We start from the raw sequence: 22784 nt of genomic DNA on the forward strand, positions 1-22784 counted from the left end.
ACACATAGCTCCAGTATCCTGAATACTTCTAGTATACCACAGTCAAGTCTCCTGTTAATTGTGTTAATTCCATACCATACCTGTTAATTCCATACCATTCTGCATTTGCCTGCAGTTACCACATCAGATAATAATTCTGCAGTCTCCAGACAATTGAGTAAGCCACTACTGCTAGAAGTTTAAGTCCTGGCAGCCACCTAAGTACCAGTGTGTACAACATTAAAGGAACAGTGAGTGGCTATTATAGGCAGAAGACCCTTTTGTAGGCTCTAAACCATTGTTCTGGAGTTCCCTATCAATTTTACCATTATATAATGTTGCCAACATGTTTATTTATAGCCACTTCAGAGCAAAATCCAAGGTTGACTACTGTACCTGTTGTCATCTTATCATCATTTTGTCGTTTCTCATATGATGAAGGTAAATTCTGGTAACTTTCATCCAGCTTGAATATTAGATGAAATCATACACACCAGAAGCTAATTCTGACTTGGGAACAAAGCAAAAAAATAAATAAAAAGCAAGTAATATTGTATCTGGAACAAATCATATTGCAATGAAAGGGGTGCAAATTTTTACATGCAGGGTAAATACTGGCTACTTTTGCATGTAGCCTTCAAATGCTGGACATTTTTATTCATACTGTAGACTGCAATTTAAATTTTAGCTTGGACACACCCCTCTTACATCTAAATCTTTCTGCACATTTTACATTTCCCCCACCAACAGTGCAACATTTAGTTTTACCAAGGTGCAAAGTTATTTGCTCTTTTTTGCTTCACTCCCAACTCAGAATTAGATATTGGGGTTCAAATGTAATAGCCTGTGTGATGCAGGTACTGGCAAGCTCCCATCGAGTCTGCTCGTTGCTTTAATGGGGCAATCCTTTAACAGGCAAAACCAACTTTTTTGCTTTTTAAATGTTTGCCCCTCTAAAACATTGGGCAGACTCTCCAATGTCTGCATCAAGCAGGCTATTACATTTATCCCCAGGTCTCATTTTGAGTTGCACATATGTAAAATGTATACACATACAGTGATCAGGTATGGTGTAATACACTGGTATACTGTATATGCTGCTGCTGCTGCTGATGATGATGATTATGATGAGAATTATGTAGCCACTATCACTAGAGCAACAGAAATCTTGGGGCCCGGCACAGTGACATCTTTGGGGCCCCCTCAGATTATACTGTATATATACTGTATATAAGCATAATGGAATTTTCTGTGCTATATAAGAAACTGTTAATAAATAAATACATATATATATATATATATATATATTTATATACATATATAAATATGTATATCTTTCCTTCCTCCTCCACACTCACCACAGTGTGTGTCTCCCGCTCTCCTTCCTCCCACACACCCCTCAGTATGTCTATCTCCAATTACTCTATACTGCATTCCCAGCTCTGCCACCACATCCCAAAGCCCTGTATCTCCTCAACAATCCACTCTTACCCTGCGGAGAGACTCACCAGTGCTGCACTCCCCAGTATACAGACCCTCACACCACACAGCAGGTACCATGCAGCCCTCACATCCCATCAGAAGAGGAAGGCGCAGGGCATGGGAATCCTGGCCAGTGGAGCTACTGCCATGTCCCGTAACTGCCTGCAATAGAGCTGGACCTGGAAGATCGGACACACAATCTCGCCGCACCATCACTGTGTGTGAGAGGCTCCTGTCATCTTGAGACTGTGCCCACACCGCCTACAGCTCCTGTTTGGACAAGACGGCTCACATCCCTGCCGGGCACTAAGTGGTGTAACCTTGGGGCCCCTCTGATCCTTGGGGCCCAGTACAGGTGTCCCCTGTGACCCCCCCACCCGTCGCCGGCCCTGACTAGAGCACTATCCAGTCTCCCTGGTTGCTTCTAGACTCATCCCTCCAGATGATAGTAGTTCAATCATTAGTATTGAAGCTGTGTTATGTGCTCTTCAGACTACTTACTTATCATTTCCATTTGGACTACTGCAGGAAGGAAGAGTCCAATTGATTTCTAAGGTGTAAGGAGGCCGTAAATCAGTGAAGTATCCAGGCAATTTCCCAATCTACTGATACCTGGGTCATGGAATCAGGGAAATCCAAAATGTTGGAAATCCTCAATACTCCAATTCTGACCAAAATATTATTGGGATCAGCAAGTCGAGATTATTAACATGCAGGAGTTTTTCTGCTTACCAATCATTGATGTCTGTCTATTGACATTTTTAATTCTCTATCAGCAGAGCAGGTCAGCATCATGGAATTGCCCAGCTGTTGTATGGTCAACATACAGTGATGGGTGTTTGTATTTCAATACATTATATAAGGAAAATTATACTCTCGCATTCATTAATAATGCTTTCAAGACACATGTATATGACACTTCATTACATCATATTGTGTATGAATGGGCATTTACTGTAATTGTATTGGATGTGTCTAACCCAGTGGTTCCAAAACTGTGTGCCTAGGCACCCATGGGTGTCACAAGGCTCTTGCAGGTGTACCTCGGTTGGTGGTCCAGGACCAAATCAAATTATTTATGGTCAAAGTAAAAACCAGTGCTAGTGGCTGGCAATTATAAGACATGTGACCAATCAGGAGCACATCTTAACACCACAACATAACTGACCCTAAGATGTACTTTGTATTCCAAATTTATCAATAAAACTTTTATCCTGCTGGTGCCATGAAAAAAATGTTGATTCCCGAGGGTGCCGTGACTCAAGGAAGTTTTGGAACCACTGGTCTAACCAATCTCTTGGAAGAAGTATATACAGTAATAGACCCAAACTACTTTTATTTCAAAATCTTGATAAAAGTTACTCATAATTTCATCTTTAGAATATATATATATATATATATATATATATATATATGAACAAGTTTGGAAAATCTTGTGTTTACCTATATAACACCAGAACATTTTTTTTGAAAGTTGTTATCAAGTTGTGCATTATAACCAAATAAAATACGTTAAGGTCCTCTTTAAAGTAATTCACTGTTTGCAGGCTCTTGGGTGTGGAGTTTGGGGAACATATGTTCGTGTTGTAGTGATCCCTGCTATACTATATGTAATATATTGTATGGTATGATTAATGTCCAGTATTTAATAGTTTAAATCATAACTGTCTTATTACTGTAAGTCACATTTTATAAACCCATTGCTCATTACCAATGTGAATGAATGTCTTTATAATGAAAAAGCTACAGTATCCACTTATAGAGAGGAAAAAACATTTTTGCCTGGCTAATTAACATTTATTAACAGCTGGAGTATTACATATTGGCAATCTTTAGTTATTAGAAATAATGAATAATTGTTATGAAGCCCACTAGTACTTGGTGAATAAATAGTCACAAAATAATGGCGTATGCATTGCATGATTTATGCAATTCAAGTAACCTACTGTAAAGTATCCACTTGCAACTACAGCTTGACCACAGGCAGTAGGAAAGAATATAATTATTATCCTACATTTTAGAACTTCATCAAAGTTTACCAATCACCGCTGTGTTTCAAACATGGGCTTGATGACTCAGTATCACCTAGAGCTGTGGAGCTTGCACGAACCTTTTAAGTGGGAATATATGTCATTGAGACTCCGAGTAGAGATTTTTCATGTTATGAACCCTGACAGAGAAGAGTACTTTTTCATTTTGCTCTCAGAGAACATTCTTTCCACTTTCCATTGCTTTGCAGGCATTCATTTGCCATGCTACGAGAGTGTTCATGGTTTTGAAAATGCAATCATTGTTTCCTGTATATATGTACAAGTTTCATATTTATACCGAGGGACATACAGTATAAGTAATGCTAGTTTAGGCAGGATATAACAGTTTGAGAGTCAGATGTTTCTGTAAGAACCAGGAACAAAATAGTTATTGAGGCTGATGGATGGATGTGTTCGGTATCCTGGTGATCGGGATGCCAGTGGTCATGTGACCAATGCCGGAATCCCGAAAACACTCAGGAGACCGGTGGTGGAACACAGACAGCCGACATCCCGAAGGTAAGTATTGGGGTACACGTTATGGTTAAGGCCTTCGGTGGAGAGAGATAGGCACTAGAGGGGGTTAGGGTTAAGCACGTGGGGGGGTTGTTAATCATAGCTGTCACCACCCGAGGGTTAGCCATAGCTACCACCCTTGGAGGGTTAGCCATAGCTGCCACCCCCAGAGTGCTAGGGTTAGGGTAGGGGAGGGTTAAAATACTTACCCCATCCTGTGTTGGGATCTTCAGTGTTGGGTGCTGCTGTTGGTCATGTGACCGCCGGAATCCCGACCGCTGGTATTATAAACTGAACCCCTGATGGAGATTGAGAAAATTGCAATGGAGAATGTACTGGTATACACCAACCTCCTGGAGACCTTAAAAATGGTATCCAAAACCATCTATAGTTATTATTAAAAGGTCTTCCATCAAATATTTAAGGGCCGTATTACCATATCCCACATAGTGCACGTAGAGACACAGGCATATCAGGTTTCATGACCTACCAATAAAGCTTCCCCACCAGGAGGAGAGATAGGAGAGGGGAGAGAGCTGTAAGCGATTCAGGGATTCTAGCTTTTCCATTAATTTAATATCCAATTCCTGGTTTCTGAGCAAACTGCAAGTGTTTCATGCTCTTTGCAGCAGATACCAGTCGTTTACAGATCTCCCATATAATGTAATGTGTGGCGTGCTGTTCATTGAAAGACCATCTGAGGTGTTCCATGATTCAGATTATCAATAATTTGATGCACTGTTGCCCATCTGTGGGACTGAACAAGACTGTCCATCTCTGCACTGATAGTACACTTTGGACCTTATTCAGAGATGAACGCAGATCGCTGCATATGCAGCCAGATCTGCGTTCATCTCCTCACATGCTCTGGGCCGCCGATCCAGCATGTGTAAGGCCGCCTCCCGATGCGTCCGCGATAAGATTGCGGATGCATCGGGACTAAGGTTGACCCCTGGCAGCACAGCCTGGCTGCACTGTCAGGTGGTCTGCCGCCATTTTGTCTTCAGAGCGTCTTTGTGTGACGTCACGCAGCCGCTCCAAAAATGGTGCCAGCCCGCCCCCATTCAGGATGCCCCACCCCCTGAGGTCTCCGCTGTCAATCACACTGCGGCCGCATCCTTCGCGCGGTTGCATCCAGGTCTGAATAACCCCCTGCTGGTCCACTCTCTGTACACTGCCACCTCAGAGTGCAGCCGTTCTGCTAATTCCTGCACCCATGATGTTATCACCAACAATTATTCCACATTTAAAGTCCATCAGATCATGTTGTTCACCCATTATTTCACTTTATTAGTCTCTGCATACCTTTGCCTTTCTGTTCTTATACAGATTCAGTCATCCTACGTCAGCATTATCTGCAGGAATAGCTACTTTGCATAAAAACATCTAGCGGTCATACTAATTTGGACATTTTGGGGGGAATTCAATTAGCCCTGATGCTAATTTATTGCACTGTGTGGGTAAAAGCTGTTCAATTAATTAGTCTATTCCCATAGTTTACCAGGCAAGAGTCCCACTGAGAGTTTCAACATGCGTTAAATGCTGAGGGGTGTATTTATCATGGATTTTCCCTCACAGCTCTTTAGGCTGCAAGGAACAATGCTGCCGCTCTGAGATTAGCTCATGGGGTTCCCACAGCTACTTGAATCAGGTAGGGCAATCAAATAGCTGCTGGGTAAACTCTATGGCTAATTGAATTCCACCCTCAATGTATGTCCCCATACTACAATATATGCATCCAGAGATATATATTATCCATTAGGCTGCCCAGACTAAAGCCTAGTGGCCCCTCAGAGACTTGGGGCCTGTCAATTGTTTTTGCTGAGGCACTGTTATCTGCGACCTGGGGCTCTAATGGTTAAAGGCACTCTGTACTCTTTGCAGCGGACCATTATTTCAAAAGTGAAAAGAAAAGGATGAAAGATTGCGCAGTGAGAAAAGAGGTCAGCAAACTTTATTTCAACTGGGTATTGGTGTCCATGTGAATACTGAATGTGCAAATGATGGCATAAGTTCTGCATCCCAAACGTCAGCTGTAGTGGGGTTAAAGACTGAAGTGCCGGAGGGGCCCCAAACACCTGAAACCTAGGGGCCAGGACATAGGTTTATACAGCCCTGTATGTATCTGAAAGCAGCCATACTTCCAAGGGAAGAAGGAATAAGAAGTGGGAAAGGCAGAGTAAGGGAAGAGGACTATACTTGTGGCTCATACTTGAGGGACAAGTATAAGAGGATAAGAGGATACTGTGGAGATCAGAATGATCTTCTAAACTTCACCCTGCCCTCTCAGCATCCTTAGCGTTTCCACATGAACACTCTAGGCACTGGCGTATTTATAATGGGTGCAGTGTGTATGGTGCATACGGGCCCCCGGGGCTCTAGGGGAACCCACACCGCACACCCTCCACCCATTAATAGAAATACTTACCCTCCAGAGTCCCATTGCACAGCAGCAGTGCTGCCAAAATAACAGGAAAAATGGCGCAGCGCCATTTTACCGGTGTTTCGCACATGGGCAGTAGGTAAATCACTGGGAAAATGGCTGCCACACCATTTTCCCAGAGATCTGTGCATGCGCTGTAGACTCTGGGACAGCGCTAGGGTCCCCTAGGGACCCTAGGGGCCCAGAGTATACAGAGTGCTGCCAGCTAGAGAGAAGGGGGCCCAGCAGGAACCTGCACACGGGCTTCCTTCTCTCTAGAAACGCCCCTGACACTAGGGCTGATAAATGTTGCAAGCATGTTTTCCACAAGTGTGGTTGCATTGCGTGCATAGAAATCAATGCCGCTATTAATCTATATGTAGACTGAGTTGCATTCATCCCTATCCATCTACTTGTGAAGTAGCTGTCATCACTATCAGCATTCAATAACACCAACTCTATAACAGGTGCAGCATCTGAAATCATGCGGAGCTCTGTATATGCTCTTCTCAGCAAAGCGTGGAATTATGATTACATGCACACAACATGTCCTCAGACCAATTAGCCATGTGCAATTGCCCCACTACCGCACAGCTACAACCACTCAGCCACATGTGGATGTGCAACTGAAGTGCCTATGACTAAAAATCATATGGAATGGCTCATAGTTGCTAACTCTCAGCTATAAAGCCTGCACAGTTTTAGAAATCACAAGACCCATACATAAAATGGAGTTGTTAGCATGTCTGCGTCAGCTCTACGGTGTCACCTTGCATGGGTGTTATTGTGCATGCACAGTGGTGCAAGTAGAAATATTTTCTACTTGCACCACTGAAAGTATTGGGTGTATCCATGTGTTGTGAAAAATGGGCGTGTTAATGTGTTGTGAGGTGGCATGGCCACACAACACTAGGGGGAGTGGCTACATGACACTAGTGGCATGGCCACACGACACAACCCTATTCTTTTCACTCTGGAGGCAAGGCTAGAAATATATAGTAATTCCTCCAGTATAATAAATATATATAACTAGGTGCTTCATCGCGCCCTACGGGCGCTCTTCACACCGTCGGAAGGGGCTACGCCCCTTTAACCCCTGCACGCCTTTCTGGGGTTCAATATATGGAGTATTCCCTGCATTCCTAGTTTTGTTAGTGTTTGAATATTGCACAATGAAAGGCCTTCCGATGGTGAAGGGGGCGTAGTCCCTTGCAACAGGAAGGGGTTTGGGGAGTGGGGACTGCGGATGGGGGAGGGGGTATGAAGGCGCTGTGGGTGGGGTAGGAGCAGGGGTGTCGCAGGTGGGGGATGGCAGCTGCAGGGCTGTTGCGGATGGAGGAGGGGTTCCGAAGGCGCTGCAGATGGGGAAGGGGTGGGTGCGGGTGTGCAGTGGATGGGGGAGGTGTCCAGGAGGCGCGGTGGGTGGGGGAGGGGTGGATGCGGGGGTAACGTGGGTGGGGAAGTGGCGGGTGCAGTGCTGTTGCGAATGGTGCAGGTGATGCGGATTGGGAAGGGCCTGCTGTGTAGGTGGGGTAGGGGATCCAAAGGTGCAGTGGGCGGGGGAGAGCCAGATGCGGGGTGTGGCGGATGGGGGAGGGGGTCCGGAGGTGATGTAGGTGGTGGAGGGGCGGGTGGCATAGGGGGTCTGGAGGCGCCACGGGTGGGTACCGGGGGAGGGGGCCGGGGGGGGCGTTGTGTGTGGGGGAGGGGCAGGTGGGGGAGGGGCAGATGCTGGGCTGGATGGGGGAGGGGTTCCAGAGGTACTGCGGGTGGGAAAGGGTGTGGCGGGTGGGTAGGAGGTGTGGAGGCGTTGCGGGTGGGAGAGGGGGGGGTGCAGTGAATGGGGTTAGGGGTCCGGAGGAGGGAGGGTCCGTGTGTGTTGAGGTGTGGGGTCCGTAGGCGCTGTGGGTGCGGGTGCCACGGGTGGTGGAGGGACAGGTGTGTGGATTTGCGGTGGATGGGTGAGGGGGTCTGGAGGTGCTGCAGGTGGTGGAGGGGTGTGTGCGCGGGTGGGATAGGGGGTGGGTGCAGGGGTGCAGCGGATGGTGGAGGTGGTCCGGGAGTGTGGGAGAGGTGAGGTGCTGTGGGTGGGGGAGAGGCGGGTGAGGGGCTGTTGCGGATGAGGGAGGGGTTCCGGAGGCGCTGCAGGGTGGTAGGGTGCAGGTGTTGCGGGTGAGGTAGGGGGCCTGGAGGCGCTGCGGGTGGGGGTGCGGTGGATGGGGAGGGGCTGCAGGTGGTGGAGGAGCGGGTGGTGTAGGAGGTCCGGAGGTGCAGTAGGTGGTGGAGGGGTGGGTGCTGAGGGTGGGGTAGTGGGTCCGAAGGTGTTGCGGTTGCTGGAGAGGTGGGGGTGTAGGGGATGGGTCAGTGGGTGCAGCGGATGGGGGAGGGGTGAGTGCGGGGGTTCAGCGGATGGGGAGGGGGTCAGGGGAAGCGGATGGGGAGGGGTTTGGAAGACACTGCGGGTGGGGTAAGGGGTCCGAAGGCGCAGTGGGTGGGGGTGCCACGGGTGGTGGAGGGGCAGGTGCGGGGGTTTGCGGGGGATGGGGAGGGGTCCAGGGGCGCTGCAGGTGGTGGAGGGGCAGATATCAGTGCACATAGTCTCTGTGGTAGTTAGTGAGGGTTGGTGATGGTGTAAGAGGGGTGAAGGCCAGTACACAGACAGGCAGTTAGAGAGCAGGATGAGGGTGACAGGGCATAGTGACGGGGAGTACTTAGCAGATATAGGGGTGGGCTACAGGTGTGATATCACAGTGTGTGTACCTTTGCTGTCATGTGTGAGGTATGTGAGGTATATGTGAGGTATGTGTGAGGTAAGGATGTGCGGGTCGTGGTGGCCACTAACGTCCAGGCTGCTGCTGTGAGATGGTGACTGCAGAGGGAGGGAACTCCGACCCAGCAGCAATGGGTTGTGGTCAGCATTCCTTCCTGGCCCCGTTCCGCCGCACACTGTCCGCCCCGTCTGACGGGCGTCATTCCTCCATCCTGCATGGCAGCGTCAGCTGCTGTGATCGCGGAGCATAGGTAAGCGTCCGGAGCCCTGTGGGCGGGCAGGCATGGTGTTTCCCTGGAGAGGTGCGGCGCACGTCCTTAGGCTGCAGACGGAGGGAGCTCCGGCCCAGCAGCAATGTTGATTAGTGCGTGTCCCGTCCTGGCGCTGTCCCGCTGCACATGCTCCGCACCGCTTGCCGCTGAGCATGGCAGCCCTTGTGTGTATGCTGCAGATGCTGATCTAGCGGTGCCTGAGCTAGCGCCCTCTCCCTGGGGTGTGGGTGTCAGGCGGCAGGTATGGTGTGTAGGTGGGAGAGGAGCTGCGGGCGGCGACTCGCTGCCTGCAAGTACCCTCCATATCAGCGCTGTTCCCCTCCCTGCAGATAGTGTCAGTGGCCGTGGTGTACTTTTGCTACTGGTGGCCTGTGCCGGTGCTAGGGTGTTCGGCGCCCCCCTGCAAACTATGAATTTTGCGCCCTCCCATATTCCTTTGTTGTGCATCGGGAAAAGTGGTGTGGTCTCACAATAGTACCCCCATTTAAAATTACGCCACAATGTAGCACAATCTTATTCATCTTATACGTAATGCCCCACCCGTAGTAGTAGCGTCCTTATACGTAATGCCCCACCCGTAGTAGCAGCGTCCATATACGTAATGCCCCCCGAATAGTAGTAGTGTCCTTATACATAATGCCCCCCCAGTAGTAGTAGCAGTTATATGTAATGCTCCCCAATAGTAATAGTAGCATCCTTATACGTAATGCCCCACCCATAGTAGTAGCGTCCTTATACGTAATGCCCCCCAGTAGTAGTAGCGTCCTTATACATAATGCCCCCCCAATAGTAGTAGTGTCCTTATACATAATGCCCCCCCAGTAGTAGTAGCAGTTATATGTAATGCCCCACAACAGTAATAGTAGGATCCTTATACGTAATGCCCCACCCGTAGTAGTAGCGTCCTTATACGTAATGCCCCCCAGTAGTAGTAGCAGTTATATGTAATGCCTCCCAACAGTAATAGTAGCGTCCTTATACGTAATGCCACCCCTGTAGTAGTAGCATCCTTATACATAATGTGCCCCCAGTAGTAGTACCGTCCTTATACATAATGCCCCCCCAGTAGTAGTAGCATCCTTACATGTAATGCCCTCCCAGTAGTAGCGTCCTTATATGTAATGCCCCCCAGTATTAGTAGCCTCCTTATACGTAATGCCCCCCTATAGTAGTAGCGTCCTTATACGTAATGCCCCCCCATAGTAGTAGCGTCCTTATACGTAATGCCCCCCTATAGTAGTAGCGTCCTTATACGTAATGCCCCCCTATAGTAGTAGCGTCCTTATACGTAATGCCCCCCCTATAGTAGTAGCATCCTTATACGTAATGCCCCCCCTATATTGGTAGCGTCCTTATACGTAATGCCCCCCCTATAGTAGTAGCGTCCTTATACGTAATGCCCCCCCTATATTAGTAGCGTCCTTATACGTAATGCCCCCCCTATATTAGTAGCGTCCTTGCATGTAATGGCCCCCCCAGCAGTGGCGTCCATAAAGTGCGCACACACAGACATACCTCACACACACACAATTCACACATATATACAAACACACACACCCCACCATACACACACACACACACACACACACACACACACACACACACACACACACACACACACACACACATTTCTCTCTCACCCTCCACTTACCAAGTCTGGCTGGCCGTCACTGCAATGCTGATTCCACCACTGTTCAGCTGTCTGGTCCCGTGTAGCTCCGCCCCTCTATTCCGTGTAACTCCTCCCCCTCGTGACGCCGTAGCTCCGCCCCCTTTTCGGGACCCGCACTGCACAGCACACAGCCCGCTGTCACTGGTGATTGGGGGGGGGGGGGGGGGGACAGGCACAGCAGCCGGCAGCTAGTGGCCATCCTCACCTCCTATACTGTAAGGTAGGGTCTTGCACCTGACTGCTGCTGGCGCTGGGTATGGGGTAGCTCCCTGCAGCAGATGCAGTTGACTCCGCCCAGCTCTGTGACCCCGCCCAGCGTTACGGGCACAGAGTCACAGATTAAGGCAAATATATAGGAGATAATGTCCCCAATTTAATACCAATATATAGTAATGCCTCCATTATAACAGGAATATATACTGTAGTAGTGCCCCTGGTGTAATAGAAATATATAATAGTGTCCACATTGCAATAGAAATACAGGTTGAGTATCCCATATCCAAATATTCAGAAATACAGATTTTTTTTGTGTGAGACTGGGATAGTGAAACCTTTGTTTTCTGATGGCTCAATGGGGGTGATTCCGAGTTGTTTGCTCGCTAGCTGCTTTTAGCAGCATTGCACACGCTAAGCCGCTGCCTACTGGGAGTGAATCTTAGCTTAGCAGAAGTGTGAACGAAAGATTAGCAGAATTGCGAATAGAAATTTCTTAGCAGTTTCTGAGTAGCTCCAGACTTACTCAGCCATTGCGACCAGCTCAATCCTTTTCATTCCTGGTTTGACGTCACAAACACACCCAGCGTTTGCCCAACCACTCCCCCGTTTCTCTAGCCACTCCTGCGTTTTGCAACTTGAACGCCTGCGTTTTTCCGCACACTACCATAAAACGGCCAGTTTCCGCCCAGAAACACCCACTTCCTGTCAATCACACTACGATCAGCACAGCGATGAAAAAGCTTTGTTATGCCGTGAGTAAAATACCTAACTTTTGTGTAAAATAACTAAGCGCATGCGCTCTGCGAACCTTGCGCATGCGCAGTAAGCGACTAATCGCAGTATAGCGATAATCGTCAACGAGCGAACAACTCGGAATGACCCCCAATGTACACTTCACTAACCTTGTTTAATAAACAAAGTTATTAAAAATATTGTATTAAATGACCTTCAGGCTGTGTGTATAAGGTATATATGAAACATAAATGCATTCTGTGCTTAGACTTGGGTCCCATCGCCTTGATATCTCATTATAGTATGCAATTATTCCTAGTGATGAGCGGGTTCGGTTTTACTCGGTTTTACTCGGTTCTCAAAACGGCATCTTATTGGCTCACGGATGTCACGTGTTTTGGATAGCCAATAAGATGCCGTTTTGAGAACCGAGTAAAACCGAGTAAAACCGAGTAAAAACCGAACCTCGCTCATCACTAATTATTCCAAAATACGGAAAAATCCTATATCCAAAATACCTCTGGTCCCAAGCATTTTGGATAAGGGATACTCAACCTGTATAAAATATTGCTCTCATAATAATAGAAATATATATTAGTGTCCACATTACAATAGAAATACATTCCGTATATAGTAATACGCCCATAATAATAGAAATAGATAGTAGTGTCTACATAATATTAGAACTTAATTACCCCACACAGTGAAGCCAGAGACATGCCCAGCCTGTGAAGAACAAAAGCTGCTCAGTGCCGATGCATGACACAAGTTGAGTGAAATTGCACTTTTGCACCCAGCAAGGGACACTGCGGGAAAGTACACCCAGGCTCCTCTCGTCGCGCCAGCCACTGCCGCCAGGGAAGGAAGCGTGATGTGAAATCATAACGTCACCATCGCTCTCTCAGTAACACTGACTAAGTGGGAGGCACCGTCATGCTGCCAAGCACAATGGTCTTGTTGCTTGGTGGTGCGTTATAATTGTGGTAATGATGGTCACGGGTTCAAAGTGTGTGGCAGGTGGTTCTTCGTACCTGCTGCCAAATTCTTAACGGTACTCCGTACTTGAGTGTACCTGCATACTTGCACCACTGTGCATGCACCATCTGCCTGATTGATCCATGTGTTCTGCAGCTGACACAAAAGGAATCCCCAGATGACTCCAGTGAGATGGACCGCTCCCCTTTTATGTCACCATAATGAGTGGGGGTGCAGGATCGCTCCTTTTGCAAAACTATTCGGTATCTCCAATTTTTTGCTTTCTGATACAAATCCCCTAAATTTAAGATACTGTATTCTGCTGTTTTTCAGATATTCAGTTCATTTTCTGGGTTTCATTTACAATGTTTTAGCAGTTTACCCTCACTACGTATGCAGGTATTTTATGTTACTCATGTTCCTTGCATTTTAGATATGCTTTTTATACCTAGTTCTAGTTAGATTACATTATGTGCTTTTTGCCATTTTATCAGTTGTTAGGGGATTATCATCAATTTTTAATGCACACATATGTTATTTTTCATTATATGCTGTTTTACTGTAAGTTTATATTTTCTATTCTCTTTTCCTTATGGAATTTGATTTGTAAACCAGTGTACAGAATTTCTCGCTAGCAGTCTACCTGAGTTTTGTTTTAATTTCCCAGATCTGTATATGCTGCCATATAGTAAGAGCTAGGTTTTATTTTTTTCTTTTAAGTTCATCTCAGTAACATACTGTACTTTTAGTTCTCTGGACACATTCCTTATCTTCTTCGCATTTTCCCTGTAATCCACTGTGCCAGTGGCTAGAGGAAAAGAGGAGGTGTTGTAGTCCTCTTTCCCACACGTGTGGTGGTAGAAAAGAGAAAAGAAGCTGATAATTATAGATAGTGGGGGAACATCATCAGTATGATTTATGGCATCATGGGGTAAATCTTTTATAGCAGAACGTATCGTTAACGATGCGAAGCAGGGAGGGACATCGGTAAGATGTAAGAACATCCTGTTTGCCAAAGCATGCTCCCCCCTCTGGTGATGCCCCCTCCAGAGCACACAGAGCGTCAGCTCTATGCTGACGTGCTGTGTCTCCCAGCCCAGCTGGCTTCACTGCGCATGCTCGGGATATCGCTACTCACACAAGATCCCCTGCACAGTCTGGAGCCGGCACCCGCCACTGCCAGGGATCGCTTTGTCAGTAGGGTATATGTTTCTACTAATGATGGTCACATATTTCCAAACCTTCAAGATTTGTCCCAAAAACCTGACAAAATGGTGATGATCATTTGTGTGTTGACCTTTTGATCCTGTCAACCTTTTTTACCTGCCAACCTTACCCACTTTTTGTACCTGTCGACCAAATGTATGTTGACCATATGGTGTCAACTTATTGACTGTCGACCTAAATATTGTAGCTCTTCTATACCACATCCATCTTATTTACTGTTGTTGGAATGGGTGTGAAATTTTATGCCATTATTCACAATGTTCACAATTCTTAGGTCAACATTAGAATGCCAACATGGTTGTAATGTTAACATCGAGCATGCTGAAATGTTCCTAATATACATTCAGCATGTTGTCAGTGTTGACACTGATGTTAGGATGACGTTATGTTGACAATGTATTTTTAGTGTAATGTAAACCCTAAATTAAATCCTAAAAGCAAACCTAACTCTATCAATAACTGTAACCCTAACCCTAATCATAGCCCTAAAGGTTACCTTAACTCTAACCCTAAGGTTACCCCTATCCTCAGCCCTAACTGCAATCCTGACCATAACTACAATGCTAGCCCTAACCTTAAACCTAATCCTAACTCTAATGAAAATGTTGACATTATGACAATGACAACCTTTCTGATGTTGACATTCTGTTAATGTCATTATTTTGCAGGTGTTAACATTAATGTCATCATCGATGTCAACTTTCTGTGTTTCAACTTTGTGAATCATATCATAGTGTTTATGCCAGGGTTTCAGTGGGTCAGGGCACTTTTCTGTTACAAGAGCACTACTACATGCCCACGGCCGAAAGGGGTGTTGCCACTTGAAAAGTGTTCTTAACACAAGTCCCCTCTTCATCACTGAAGTGGCATACCCAGCAATCATGGAGGCAAATATCTCCCTGCAGCGTGAATAGATGCCATTCACATGGGCTTGACATCTATTCACATGAAGTTGATTGTTTCACTGCAACTTTCCCCCCCATGACCCATGGGTGGGGAAGCCCCTCCAGCAGGCTATTTCAACGGGGCTCCCCATAAGGACAGGGCGCATTTTCACGTTATTTAATTGTGCAGGGCGTGTCGCCCTGCTACAACCGCTTAGCATGAACACTAACAACACTATGAGCAGTGATTTTCTGACTGCATACCATTGGAATTTGGGTTCCAGAGTCTCTTTGCATTTAGGTGTTATTCTACTTTATTATACTCCCATACCTCAATCTACCAAGGTAGATTGTTAATAGTGTGAGACTTCAACATTTGGCTTGAATCTGTTTCTCTGGAAACTTTTTCACCACAGGCAGCAAACTCAAATTTCCTTTGTTTATACTATATGATATACTATGTACAGGGAGTTTTAGCCAAACTCTGAGGACTATTCTTTTTCTCCTCCTATTAGTTGCTATACTAAAATAGACCTTGTGCATACTGATTACAATCTCTTCCAGTATACCGATGATTGCACAAGTCATCATCAGTATATTGCTTGCTACTGTAGTTGTATGCCTTTCAATATATTATTAATACCCCATGGATTGACCATATGCTTTATTTGAGCATGCTCAATGTTAAAGAGGAAATCTCAATAATTCCCTCCTAGATAAAATGAACTTACTAAAATGATCACCATTTCTATGTGTTTAGCTCATAAGGCCATAATTCTTTAAAACTATATTACAATTAAAAAAACGTTTGTGTAGGCAGAAGTTCCAGTTACAGAAAGACATGCATGTCATCTTCAGTCCCTACTTGTTGCTACTGTCCCTTAAAATTGCCTTCTAAGTCAATATCTTTAAACATATTCTTCACAAGAGCAGGGCCTGATTAAGGATTCCAGATTCCCGAGGCTAATACACTTTCCCCCTTTAAGAACTTCCCTCAACACCACCTTGAATTAAGCTGTGTGGCTGCTGCCAACATGGAATGAATTAGGACTTGATTTTATTCTCTGGCTGCAAGCAGTGTTGCACCTTTCAAAGTCCTGGTGTCCTGGGCTGAAGAATTAATTAAATTAATGATGATCAGCCACTGCACAGTAGAATAATGTTGAAGGAACACTTCAATATTTTAGTACACAAGCCATACTCACAAAACAATCCTTAAAGCCTTCACTAGCATTTGAAAGATTTTTTGTACCAAGCACACACCATAGCTCCGGAGCCTCTCTTGATCTGTTTTTACAAGGACTGGAACTCGCTAAACTAATCCCTGCCAACCTAGAAGCTACTGATAACCTCTTGATTAGTGACAAAGTCCTACAGACCTTTGGTTTTATGCACAATGGAAGTATCCTATACCCAGGATCTCAATATTACAAGACATTTCAGTAAGATGCAGTCAACCCTCTAGAGAAGGTGGTAAATTAATTTACAGGATCAGATTAACTGTGAGGCTGCTTGATTCTGGTATATCTGCTTGGCCATCACTTGCTACTGACCTCAAGAAAGTGGAGGACAACTGCCCCATTACCAATTCAAATATGAATCTGCAGATTTTGGCGAAAACATGCATCAAGATTGGCTGAGATATAACAATCTCTTAGCCATAAAGAACAGTGGGTTTGTTAAATCACGAAATCCTGACCAATATGTACAGAAAATTGATAATTAATTTCAGGCAGCTGTAATTAAAGGCAATTAATAACTTTTTATTTCATTTTACTCATGAGCATTTGACTGGTTGATATGCTTTTTCAGAACCTATACAGTTTTTTTCTGTGTTGAGTGTAGCATGCCTTCAGCCCTCTTCTTTGGCAACAGATGACTATGAGTTTTCAAACTTTCCCAAAACAATTGATGTTGTTCCAAAATGGTAAAGACTCCTTATATGAGTGGCAAACTGGCACAGATTCTTTCTTTGGTCATACCTCAGTTTTCAATATGCTGCCTCTCCCAATTTTTTAATGATATATTCAGACAAATCAACGTCACAACACTTGTAACAAGCTCAGGCTTGCATGACTGTGGGGCAACTAAAAGAGACCCCTGCTAACCTGCCAAATAGTTAGGGATTTGTTGAATGCCTCTACCTTCACCTAAATGTTAAATTCAAGGCACAATTATAATTATTCTTTTAGAATCACACTGATTCACCTATGGCAAAGGAAATTCAAACTATTGATGGATTACAACCCACCCAGATTCTTACTGCTGTTGTATAAACCTCATTTATACTTTCCTAAACTGGGAATCCTTCTCCAAGGGTTTGCTTTTGTCACCCTACTGGCCTAATGTCTTCCAAGGCAGCATGCACAAAATGTACAACTCCACAAAGACATAAATTATCTATACCTTGCATAACAAAAGATACCCTTTGTGTCTCAATGACAAATCTTAGGGATTTGACATAAGTGATACTATACAAATGTGGCTTTACCATACGTTCCATCCCATATAGGGGATGCAGTCATGTGACCGGCATTGGCATGGTGACCCTGAGCGCTCAAAATACCGTCAGTCAGAATGCCGACCCACAGGCTCTATTCCCGCTCATGGGTTTCCAAGACACCCGTAAAGTGGGAAAATAACCTGTGTCGGGCGCAGTGAGCCACCAAGCATTCTGCATGGCGAGTGCAGCAAGTCTGCGAGGGGCTTCGGTGCACTCACTGCCCCACCGACATTCTGCTGCCGGGATCCTGGGGTCGGTATGCTGACATCCGGGATCCCAAATGCCGGTCTCCCAGCCCCAACCTTCATATAGAATCATTATGTTTCTCTTTGTAGAGTTCTTTCACCTTAATGCCGAATCTTTATTCTTTACATGATCTCATTTACATTTTTGACTCAGTTTCACCTTATAGGGATCACCTGTATGGCTATATGCAGTGCTGTAACTAGACATTTTAGCGCTGTGTGCAAGATAGGGCATCGGCGCCCCCCATCTATGTAAAACAGGGGCAGAGCGCTCCATAGGCGCGCACAAAAATGTAGGGGCGTGGCTTCATGGGAAAGGGGTGTGGCTACAAAATAATAGCAATTCATATTACATATTATAGTAGTCTCCATTATTAAAATTACGCTGCACAGTAGCGCCACTATACCAGGTATAGCCCCTTTTGCACATTACAGCGGACAGATTCCCCTTTTACACATTATGGCAGACAGCGTCTCCTTTTTACACATTACGGCAGACAGCTTCCCCTTTTTACACATTACGGCAGACAGCATCTCCTTTTTACACATTATGACAGACAGAGTCCCCTTTTTACACATTACGGCAGACAGCGTCCCCTTTTTACACATTACGGCAGACAGAGTCCCCATTTTTACACATTACGGCAGACAGTATCCCTTTTTACACATTACGGCAGATAGTCCGCCTTTTTACACATTACAGCAGACAGTTCTCCTTTTTACACATTATGGCAGACAGCGTCCCCTTTTTACACATTACGGCAGACAGTTCTCCTTTTTACACATTACGGCAGACTGCGTCCCCCTTTTTACACATTACGCCAGATAGTCCCCCTTTTTACACATTACGGCAGACAGCGTCACCTTTTTACACATTACGGCAGACAGCATCCCCTTTTTAAACATTACGGCAGGCAAAGTCCCCTTTTTACACATTACGGCAGACAGCGTCCCCCTTTTTACACATTACGGCAGACAGTTCCCCTTTTTACACATTACAGTAGGCTGCGTCCCCCTTTTTGCACATTACAGCAGATAGTCCCCCTCTTTACACATTACAGCAGATAGTCCCCCTTTCTACACATTACGGCAGACAGCGTCCCCTTTTTACACATTACGGCAGCTAGCATCCTTCTTTTTACAGATTACGGCAGACAGTGTCCCCTTTTTACACATTACGGCAGACAGCGTCCCACTTTTACACATTAGGTAGACAGATAGATAGACAGACAGACAGACAGATAGGGGGAGATTGAAATGTTTGAAAATTCAGTTGGGAGTCTGTTTTTTCCTATCTAATAGACAGGAAAAAAAAGACACCCAATCGACTTTTCCAACATTTGAATCTCCCCCATTGAATAGAATAGATGATAGTTACCATCTTTCCGCTGGCTCAGGCAGTCATGCTCCTCAGTGCTGGCAGCTCCAGGGGCAGGGGAGAAGGAGGAGGAGGGAGGGGGAGGAAGGAGCCGCAGCAGCGCACTGTAATTGCCGGCGCCGCTGCAGCAGTCCCTCTCCTTCTGCATTGAAGCGCATCCCAGCATTCACAGCAGTGGCGGCCAGCCTATGTGGAATGAGAGGGACTGCTGCAGCGGCGCCGCCACCAATTGCATAGCACTGCTGTGGCTTCCTCCCTCCTCCCCCTCCCTCCTCTTCCTTCTCCGCTGCTCCTCTCATCCTCCGGCACAGGCGGCTTGTAATGAGTCAATTTGACTCATTAAAAGCAGATGACTTTAGGGAATGGGGCCGTTGCACCCTCAGTGCGACTGCGCTGTGTGCCAGGCACACCTGGCACACACGTAGTTACAGCACTGGCTATATGACTGCATGTGGACCACAGTTGTAGATCCCAATTTTATCCACACTATTTCCTGTGTTAGCCAGCTCATCTGTTCAAACGTGTCATTTAAATACCTTATATTTCATATTTAACACTCATTTAGTCATCTAATCATATAATACGGTTCCACTCATGCTTCACTTATTTGTGCTCATTTTATAGTGCCCACATTATTCCATTTTACTTTGATGCTTTATTTCTTACGACTATTGTGTATTATAATGAGACAAACTTTTATATGTGCGGTATGTTGATAGGTTGATGTAGATAGATTTATTTTTTTGCTATGTTTATAACACCAGGATGCAGCCTTTATCATGAGGCCTACTGTGACAAATTACATGGCCCTATGTGGGCACTGCTATTGTGTAGTGTTAGGACTGCTGACATCGGAGAAGCCGTGAAGTGGCTCAGCAGCTTAAACATGTGTTTGCAAACATGTGTAAACTAATTCTCTGAATTTCTATTACCAGATAGGTTCAGGTATGGTTACAGGTAATTTTTAGTGTGCTGAAGGGAAATGTAGGGGTGGGATTTGCAACCTCCCCCCCTTTCTTTCTTTTTGTCTATGACCCCTCCCCCTTTTCAGTACCTGATACATAATTATCTCCAGGAATGACCGAGCAACTACCATTGTTTGTCTGCTTGTGTGCGAGAGGCAATGAATGGGTGCAGTATTTGGAAGGCATGCTGTTCCTTGTAGGGCCAATGGGAGATCCTGGGGGTGGCTCCTGGGTAAGTTAGCTCTCTGTCTGGATGTGTTTTAGTAATAGCCTTTATCATGAGGCCTACTGTGACAAATGACATGGCCCTATGTGGGCACTGCTATTGTGTAGTGTTAGGACTGCTGACATCGGAGAAGTCGTGAAGTGGCTCAGCAGCTTAAACATGTGTTTGCAAACATGTGTAAACTAATTCACTGAATTTCTATTACCAGATAGATTCAGGTATGGTTACAGGTAATTTTTAGTGTGCTGAAGGGAAATGTAGGGGTGGGATTTGCAACCTCCCCCCCTTTCTTTCTTTTTGTCTGTGATCCCTCCCCATTTTCAGTACCTGATACATAATTATCTCCAGAAATGACCGAGCAACTACCATTGTTCGTCTGCTTGTGTGCGAGAGGCATTGAATGGGAGCAGTATTTGGAAGGCATGCTATTCCTTGTAGTGCCAATGGGAGATCCAGGGGGTGGCTCCTGGGTAAGTTAGCTCTCTGTCTGGATGTGTTTTAGTAATAGCCTTTATCATGAGGCCTACTGTGACAAATTACATGGCCCTATGTGGGCACTGCTATTGTGTAAACTAATTCACTGAATTTCTATTACCAGATAGATTCAGGTATGGTTACAGGTAATTTTTAGTGTGCTGAAGGTAAATGTAGGGGTGGGATTTGCAACCTCCCCCCTTTCTTTCTGTTTGTCTGTGACCCCTCCCCCTTTCCAGCACCTGATACAAAATTATCTCCAGGAATGACCGAGCAACTACCATTGTTTGTCAACACCGGGATGCAGTCAGGATGCCGGCAGTCAGAATCCTGGCACCGGAATCCTGACTCACGGCCAGAATGCCGACACTGAAACTCCAACATCAGCTGAAATGGCAGAATCCTGTATATTATGCATAATTGTGCTACTCTTCATGTGACATAGAAATCCAATAAAAATATATTTGCAAAATAGCTTGGAAATGATATAATTAAAAATAAATGTAATTTGAATCATACTTTCGTAGACGCAGCAACTGGTTCAGACACTACTGCTGTTGTCAAAGTCTGTTGACTCTGGCACTGATAGCCGCCATGGAAATTGCAAACACTTTATCATGTATACAGGGTTAGTTTTGCATGATTAGCTAACATGTAATCTTCAATGACCTCTTCTGTTAAGACTAATTTTACTTTCACTTATCTTCTGTTTATCTGTCTACGTCACTTCTTGCATTTTTTGACTAATGTTGTACATTCATATGGAAAGAGAATAGCCACAGATATTGGACGTGGTAAAGACACAAAGGTATAGGAATTTGGGAATGACAGGTCTACTTAAAGTATTAACAATCATCTATGTATTTGTTGCCCACCAGTATATTGCTCATCACAATTTTCCCAGCATTTTACACATGCAGGGAAAATTGCCAGGAAAAGACCACAGACACCTATGCCTCTTCTAGTAGACTCTAGCACAGTGCTAGAGTCTACTAGCACTTACACACACCACTTCCAGCTAGAGAAGAGGGGGCCTGACTGAAACTGCGCAAGGGCCCCCTCCTCTCTTAATACGATCCTGTTAGCATTTGTATGCTAGGTACTAGAGATCTGTCATAAACTGGCTAAGTGTCCACAGGTGTGGATCATAGGGTTGACAGTAACTAGGTTGACAGTCATTAGGTTGACCACTATTGGTCGACAGTAACTTGATCGACACCTGAAATAGGTCAACGCGGTCATTAGGTCAAAATGAACAAGGTCGATATGGAAAAAGTTAATATGAGTTAAAAAAAAATGTTGGTGTCATATTCTTCGTAAAGTGACCGGGAACCCCAATTAGTGCACCGTATCCACTCGCATTTGGGCAAGGTGCCTCACTCACCATGCTTTGGGCAAGGTGCCTCGCTTTTCTACTGCTGCACTCGGCACAGGTTACTATTCCCAATTGTAGTCCATGTGGATCGTAAAGTATGAAAAAGTTCAAAAAATAATAAAAAAAACCCCTTTTCCCATGTCGACCTAGTGACCATGTCACTGACCAGTTCCTGCCACGAAATGCAGATTTCACAGAAAGACAGATCTGGCATAAATCAATGCAAAACTCATAATAGGATGAAGATGCACAAAATTGTGTTAAATCTCATCTGCACATGCACTGTATGCTAAAACTTTTTGTCTGTGCATGGAGATCCCTCTGCATGAAATCATACAGAGACTACCGGGGCCAGGTAACTTAATAAATAGGCTCCTAAAATTGTTTTTTAGCTCGGTACTTAACAGTCTTTGGTAAACAATAATATATTATGTAAAATTC

The sequence above is a fragment of the Pseudophryne corroboree genome, chromosome 11 (genome assembly GCF_028390025.1).
Source record: "Pseudophryne corroboree isolate aPseCor3 chromosome 11, aPseCor3.hap2, whole genome shotgun sequence".
Lineage (NCBI taxonomy): Eukaryota > Metazoa > Chordata > Amphibia > Anura > Myobatrachidae > Pseudophryne > Pseudophryne corroboree.